At 38.2% G+C, this 8,611-nt stretch overlaps 1 long non-coding RNA gene across 1 annotated transcript in view; it reads right to left on the reverse strand.

Moving 5' to 3' along the window:
- The window catches only part of LOC132363903 (uncharacterized), a 273,048-nt gene extending 267,262 nt beyond the window's left edge, over nt 1–5,786 (reverse strand). The window contains exon 1 of the long non-coding RNA XR_009502672.1: nt 5,733–5,786. This is a non-coding gene — a long non-coding RNA (uncharacterized LOC132363903). The remainder of the gene's footprint in view (nt 1–5,732) is intronic.
- Between the last annotated feature and the right edge of the window lie 2,825 nt (nt 5,787–8,611).

An 8,611-nucleotide genomic window follows, 5' to 3' on the forward strand; every position in this document is an offset into this window, starting at 1 on the left:
CATTAAACCAAAGGGGCTAACCTATTAGGTGTATAATACACAAATTTATAGTTAGGTTAATGGAGGAATATCTGGAGCAGGAGTAGCAGACTCAAATACTTATGGGCTAGGAAAGTATTGTAAATGTGCATATTGGGTTGCAATCATCATAGAATGGTAAAGAGTATTAGAACTTACTTAAACCTTCAAAATTCAATTAAAATAACTGTGTCTGGGGGTGCAGGCCAGGGGTGAGGGGTTGGGATACGAAAGGCCATTTTCATATAGCAGTCCAGAGATTGCTATTTCTCATGTGGCAAACTAGTGTATAAATACATCCTCAAAATGAGGGACCCATACCCTGGAATCCCTGTGTGTGTGATAACCAAGTTTGTGACCAGTTAATTTGTTCTCTACTCAAGAGGCTGGGTATTTTGTCACTTGCTGAGAAAGGGGGGGTAAGATACAGTCATAATTCCCCAGAAGCTGATAGTTTAAGGAGTTTATAAACTAATATATATTAAATGGCAATTAATTATGATAAGTGCTGGAATAAATGGAAGTACAGAGAAAAGGGGCATCTACTGAAAATAGGGTTAGTGATATCTAGCTTCGAGTCATTAAGGGTAAACAGGAATTACTCAGCAATGAATGTGAGAAGGACCTCCCAGGCAGGAAAACAGCATATTACACATATTAGTGATTAGCCTTCCTTATCTTTCCCTTCCATTCTTCACTTCTCAATCAACAGTAGTTACATATATAAATAAATTAGATAGAGAGAGAGAATCACTCAATAAATAGTCATTATTATTACAGTGGGACAGTATAAATTGATGTCTGAAATTAGTCAGACCTGGGTTCAATCCCTTTTGAGGCACCTGGAGCTGGATTCAAATTCTGCTTTCTGAGTTGATTAGCTGTGTGACCTAGATTATGTCACTATAACTCACCAGGCATGTTTCCTTACCTGTGTAGTGAAGATAATAATCCTAACCCGCTTTGCTATCATATGGATTAAATGAAATAATGCACATAAAACCCAGCTCCTACTCCATAAAAAGTATATAAATGTTTTAAAAGTTTAATTGTCAAGGAAAATAAAACTCAATATCCAGAGTTAAGCAAAAGAAAGAAAGAAAATTGAGAGTAAATGAAGTGATACTAATTCATCCACATCATTACTCTGGATCAAATTTGGTAACAGTTATTTCTTTCTCCCTAGAAAGTCTTTGGTGCTCAGATGTGACTCACAGATGCCAGCACTGGGACTCAGGAGAGGGTTTCAGGAGAGGAATATTGGTGAGGTGCTAGCAAGAGCCTGAGTGGGAGTGTTCCTGAGTTTCAGTGAGCTTTGAGTTCAGAAACAGAGCCAGCTGTTTCCTTACTGTGGTTTTTATTTACTAAATGTGGGCTGAGATGATAAGATTTGGGTTTCCCGTGTTGTCTTTCATCAGAGCGGCAGCGCTGCTGCCGGGGTCTGGGACGCTCAGGGAGGGTGGGCCTGCCGTGGACGACGGGGGCCCCCCAGTCACCTTCCCCACCAGCCTTCCCAGCCGTCCCGGAGCCGTTCCTTATCACCTGCACTATGTCTCCCACATGGGCATTTTTTCTGTTGCATCATTTAAAATTAGAGCCTTGATTTTTTCCTCATGGATGAATGATTCAGAATACCACAGTTGTTTTTTATTTTTAATTTCTTTATTATAGATTACTTTCCATCAGGGCCACTTGAAAGAACTTGAGGAAATTTTTAAAATCTGAAATGTAGAAAACTTTCTGGGCAACCAACTTATGCTTATTTTTCAGGTAGCTTAAGTTAGGAATGCCAATGTGACTCCTCTAGGATAACACTTACCTTTCCTAGAGCGTGGCCACTCTTTAAATCTAAAAGCCAAATACTATGCACACAGTGTTCAACAAATGATATTCTGTGCTAATTATCATGGAATCCAAAGGGTTTCTTTGCTTCCTATCCTCTGCATCCAGAAAACTAACTGTGCAAACCATGTGATAAAACAAATGATTCATTCATTCTTGTTGAATTGGGGCTAGTAATAAAAATTGGAAGAAAAATCATGCTACCCATATAAGCTCATATCTAACTGAGAACTCTAGCATTTTTTCACATGCCTAGAACACACTGGCATCTTTAATTCTTCTGTAAGTAGTAGAAAAATGCTACTTATAAATAGTATAATAGTGTTTATATGAGGAGATCAAAAAAACAAAGACTAGAAAAAAGACTTACATTTATATCCCAACTCTGATACTGCAATATGGCCCTGGGTATGTATTTGAACTTTATGGATACTCATTTACCAAATGTTTACTGAGTACATATCATGCTCCAGATCTTGATCTAAGTACTGCCCTTACCTGTTACCTCTCAAAAATGGGCATAAAAATTACAAGGTCAAGTACAGTTCACTATGACAACATAACTGTGTATTTTAATTTGGAAAATTATATAGAAAATGATAAATTTGTCAACACATTCATTTTAGCTGTCTATTTTCTGAACTGTGTGCGATGCAAGGCAAAAACTGTCTCCTACCTTATGAAAGATGAAAATGGTACACGGTTATTTTGTGAAGCCTCCTTTGCAGCCATGAATCAGGCACAGGAGCTAACCTCACCAACTGGATGAACTGACCCTAGAGCCACATGAACCAGGAGGGATTCTGCTGTTCCAGTGGTAAATGTCGGGGGACTGGCTTCCCAAGGAAGCAGTGACAGCCGCGTGGCTGGCAATGTGGAGCGTGCTGAGCTTGGGGACCAGTATGACAAGCTTCAGGGACCAGGGCTTCATGACCACAGTGCTCCCTCAGACCTGCACTGACCCAGGACATACAGTCCCAAACCTTATTCTTCAGCCTCCTCAGCAATTCCCTAAGTTCTTTAATGTCCTTTCAGTTCCTTTCAGTGCGTTTGTTTTCTGTGTTAAGCAGCTATAGATGGTTTCTGCTGCTGCTGCGTCCCTAGTTGATATAAAGGGAGTAGTTAAGTCTTAGATGGTTTGAAAATACCCTTACACCTATGGAAGATGTCACGCAGGTACTACCCTGGGCCAAGGAGGAAACAATAAAAGAGCTCTTCTCTCCCCTCAGGGATTTTCTGGCCTCTCCTCAACTACAATGGACAGTACTGTTCTGACCTCTGATCGTTTTATGGTGCGCATGAAGCAAGTTCAGGAGACAGAAGAGTGCGCTGGGCAGCACATACTAATGTGTGTTCTGAAGAAAACAGTATCTATGAGATGCCCCATGAAACAAATAACTTCAATCAGATAACTTTAGAAAATGCTGCATACCGTGTCCTCTTTTGTAAGTATGCAAAACAAACAGAATCTCTATAAAGGGATGTCGTAAAAAGATATTTGTAACTTTGTACCTTGTACCCAAACTTCTTCTGGGTACACTTATGGAAGCTTATTTTCCAAAACACCAATAACATTCTGCTATGCAGCATTCTGTTGAATACAGTTTTAGATACAAGTCTAAGAGTCATCTTAACTAGTTACTTTGGAGGAGATAATCCTAAAGGGATGCTATGCATGGTAGCAGAAAAAGAGCATGGAGATGGGATGCATATCACATATAATTGAGGTCATCAAGGCATGCCTCTGGTTAATAACTCCTTTTTCCCAGGGCTGTAGTAAGGAGTCACTGAAATAATGTATAAAAAACTCTTAACACATTGTCTAGCACATAGAGGAAAATTTGTGTTATTATAAAAATTCCATGAGAAGTATTAAAATTTAAATTATTTAATGATTGAAAATGCCCTAGTAGAAGCTCTACTATCTATTAGGTGGCTAATAAACAGTAACAAGTTAGGTTACCCTTCCCTCATTGATAAAAGCAAATTTGACCAAAGAAGATAGCTACAGTTGTACAATCTCCTTACTAGACTGTGAACTCAGGGAGGACTGGAGCTGAGTCAGCTTCTAGTCAGCCTATTCCCCCCAACAGAGCATCTAAAACATAATATGTACTATTTTCTGTACATTGTTGATTAAATGTCCCTCTGTCTTTATTAACGTCACAGAGCATAGAATCAAGATTCTTCGTTATTTGCTCTGTAGAAATAGCGTCAAAACAAATATTATAAAAAACGGATTATCTAAAATTGACTACGTTACTCAGCCAGGTTCCAAATGCATTTATCAATCCAAACTTTCACCGATTAGCAAAAGACAAAGAAATGGGAATATCTTATTTCCGATTCAGTTAAAGTAACACATATTGGCATCTCAACAAAGGTGGAGATTGAAAACTTGATTCTGAAACATTCGAGGACTTTCCCATTAAGCAATGTTCCACTCTCAAATCCATAAATACCAAATTGCTATTGACGGCAGGGCAGAACAGCCTAACCAATTACACAGAATTACTTTTCAGTATGTGGATTACAACCACACAAGAACAGCAATTGATCAAAGATGCTGGCTTCTAGGGCTAAGGGAAAGCAGCAGCACAGACAATAGATTCAAGACAAAAACCCAGAATATTTGTTTGATGGTTCACATTTTGCAGTTTCCGGATTGAATTTTTCTTATTTGGACTCTTCAATATTTCTGCTAGAATAACAGCAGCTATGATTCTTAGTTTATAGTTATCAGAACTCTCTTAACCTCACTTTCCTCATCATTCCTTCAAGTAGTTATTATGGAATGATTTTTCTCAAAGAAAAATACCTAAGAATTTCTGCTCTTTTTAATATAATTCAGTACTTTCCCATTGGTCTCAGAAAAGTGATCCAAATTATTCATTTGATCTGTAAGGCCCCAAGTAGCCAGAGACCATCTGTAATAGTCAGGTTAGGCTATGTTGTGCTACAGTAAAAAAAAAAAAAAAAACCCAAAATGTCAGTGGCCTAACATAGCAAATTATTATTTTTTATTTACTCAAAGTCTGCCAAAAAATTATTCGTCCCTCCAGAACACTTGTCCTCCAGACAGTGAGTTACATCCGGGCCGTTTAGCTTTGGAGGCTTTGGCATGTCAATACAAGTTGTCCTCATTCATCACAGGATGGGAAGAGGAATGAGGTAATTTTGCATGGACTTTAATCCCTCAGCACAAATGTGACATCATTCATACAGCTCACCCCACCGAAAGGGAGGAGGGGTATGCAACACGTGAGTAAGTGAACATTTGAAGAGCACCACTGTCCCTTCCTCACCTCCTTACCTGTCCATCCTTACCTGTATCACTCTTGTACCTGCACTGAGCTCTCAGCTATACACAGTTTCTTCAATAAGCCACACTCCCTCCTCCCACAGGGCATTTGCATGCCTTTTACCTCTGTGGAGAAAACTCTTTCCTATCCTACTCCCTTTCTCTCTCCCCCAACCCTTCTACCTAGTTGGTTTTCATTTTCTTGCAATCTCAGCTAAGCATCACCTTCTCAGAGAACTCTTCCTCAAACTCTTCCCCTCCCACAAGTACCATTATAGGAATGTTCTCTTTGGAAAATTTATTATACTTTGCAGATTTATGTTCCTCATTGTGAATATTTGACCAAGTCTTTCCTATCTCACTAGTATGGAGACTGTAAGAGATCATGAACTATATTGATTTTTTTTATCAGCATTATATCCCCAGCACGTAGAAAAATAATTGGCACATAACATGAATTCAATAAATATTTGTTAAATGAATAAATAAATAATGAAGAATTTGATGTGCAGAGACATTATAACATATGACCAAAGGCACAACTAATTAGTGATAAAGCCAAGACTCATACCTGGGTCTTCTGACTCTGAATCCCATTCTCTTTTCGCTGCTCCCCAGTAGGCTAAATTTGGAAATGGGCAGTTTCTTGGAAGGAGAGCACTGGAGACATCTCACAGAGAGACTTTACTGTCAGAAAGAAAAAAAAGAGACATATTTTCACCAGCTGCTTTCACAGAGCCCACAGTTTGGGGGCCCTAGAGACCTTTGGGTATATAAGTTAATTACAAAGCAACCTCTGTCAACTTAAAAAAGGAAACGAAACTACTGTTAATGTCAACCAAGAGAGCTTTCAAAGTTTAAAGCCAAAACAAGTGTTGCATTGTGGCTTCTTTCCATTGTCCTTCCACATTTATTTTCAGACTGTGGGGACAGACAAATCATGCAGCTTCATAATGAGTCACCCTTTCTAAAAACAGAATTCTATTTGCACGAACAATAGTTATCTGTCCAGCTTGATAGTCAGTAAGGCTGAAAACCAGCCTCAAATGAGTGAATAGCTTTTTGTGTTCTTGTAGATCACCTGAAATGACATGAAATCTCACTATGAACTAGTCAGTTAAAATTTCCTATTTTGTAAAAGTAGACATATACTCATTGGAAAAAGCATTTAGAAGTATTTCAGAAGTACAAGGAAGAAACCAAATTTCATTTGAAATCCTACTTCCAAAATATCATAATCCCAGTTAACATTTGGGTAAACATCTTTCCGGAAAGCTATCTCTCCATAACGTGTATGTCTATGAAACTGACTGTTTTCAGATGCACAATCAAGTTAAGTTGTGCAGGGCTGGAATAAACAGCCTTTGGTTTGAACACTAACTCTGCCACCTACCAGCTGTGTGACCTTGGACAATCATTTAACTTCTTTAACTTTCTCCATTTGTAAAATTGTGCCAGTATTAAGTTATGCCCCACATAACTTAATACTGTGTCCTTGCACAGTACCAAGGACAGTGCCATACATACACAGGTATCTAGGGAAAAAAAAATCCCCACAATTCTCCCAATGGAATGTATACAGATGGTGATATCTGACACAAGGTTTGATGCACACAACAAATCAGAAAGTGGGATGTGCAGTCCACAGACACCATACAGTGAGAACTGCAAGGCCAATGCCTTCAGCTACTTTGTGATCAGAACTGGTGAGTGCTGAGGTTCAACTGGCTTTTAGACAACTTGGAGGGTTAAGTTTACTGAAATTATCTGAAAAGTGATTCTCTGCAAAAATAAACTGTATTGGGATTTCCCTGGTGGTCCAGTAGTTAAGACTCCTCGCTCCCAGTGCTGGGGGCCTGGGTTCGATCCCTGGTTAGGAAACTAGATCCAGTGTGCCGCAAGTAAGACCCAGTGCAGCCAAATAAATAAACAAATATTTTTAAAAACTGTATTATATGAAGATATTATTATCATTAATTGAGCAGTGTGAGGCAAGGAATTATGCTGGGTCCTTGACATTCATTACTTTATTGAATCCTTTCAACAGTGGTACAAGGACGTTACCATTGCAAGCCACATTTTACAGATTAGGAAACTTAAACCCAGCAAATTTAGGAATTTGCCCAAGAATTTACACATGATAATCGAGGGCCACAGATATGACCCTAGGTCTGGAGGACTCCAAATCTGAAGTCCTAAATCACTGGTCAGTACAGCTTTGCTAGGCAACGGAATGTCAGCATTTATTGTTTAAAATCCTATGAAAATGTGCTTAGAAGAGAAGTTACAATTTTAAAAGAAAAATTAATATCTACTTCATAGACAATGAACTTAAGATCTGAAAGGATCCATCGTTTGCTTATTGTCTAATAACATGTACGACAGTGGAATGATAGAACTGGGAATGACCTTCAACTCCTACACTGCTCCAAATAAATCGATTTTTGGAAGGAGCAAGGGAATATTCACAACTCAACACTTAAGAATTGTTGCCCAGGAAAATACTGAAAATTGTATTGCACACCTAAATTTTATAATATACTCGTTCAAAGGTCACATGATTCGTGCAAAAGATTTTAAATCTGCAGGGCAGATATATAATGCCTATTTTACTTAAAGATGTTAGATCAGAGATTCAATTAGTATTAGAAAAAATATCTGGACTTATATGGTTTTACATTCACTGTTCTCTTTATAATATCTTATTTTCTCTCTCCTGGGAAAAATCTTAAAGTATTTTAAAACACTTTCACCTACACTGTCATGTCCTCGAGCAAACAATTTACAAGACATTTTATTTTTATTTATTTATTTATTTTTATTTTTTAACATCTTTATTGGAGTATAATTGCTTTACAATGGTGTGTTAGTTTCTGCTCTATAACAAAGAGAATCAGTTATACATATACATATACCCCCATATTTCCTGCCCCTTGCGTCTCACTCCCACACTCCCTATCGCACCTCTCTAGGTGGTCACAAAGCACCGAGCTCATCTCCCTGTGCTATGTGGTTGCTTCCCACTAGCTATCTATTTTACATTTCGTAGTGTACATAAGTGCATGCCCCTCTCTCACATGGTTCCAGCTTACCCTTCCCCCTCCCCGTGTCCTCAAGTCCATTCTCTATGTCTGCATCTTTATTCCTGTCCTGCCCCTAGGTTCTTCACAACCATATATATATATATATATATATATATATATATATATATTTTTTTTTTTTTTTTTTAAGATTCCCTATATATGTGTTAGCATATGGTATTTGTTTTTCTCTTTCTGACTTACTTCACTCTGTATGACAGACTCTAGGTCCATCCACCTCACTACAAATAACTCAATTTTGTTTCTTTTTATGGCTGAGTAATATTCCATTGTATAGATGTGCCACATCTTCTTTATCCATTCATCTGTTGATGGACACTTAGGTTGCTTCCATGCCCTGGCTATTGTG

The sequence above is a fragment of the Balaenoptera ricei genome, chromosome 3 (assembly GCF_028023285.1).
Source record: "Balaenoptera ricei isolate mBalRic1 chromosome 3, mBalRic1.hap2, whole genome shotgun sequence".
Classification (NCBI taxonomy): Eukaryota; Metazoa; Chordata; class Mammalia; order Artiodactyla; family Balaenopteridae; genus Balaenoptera; species Balaenoptera ricei.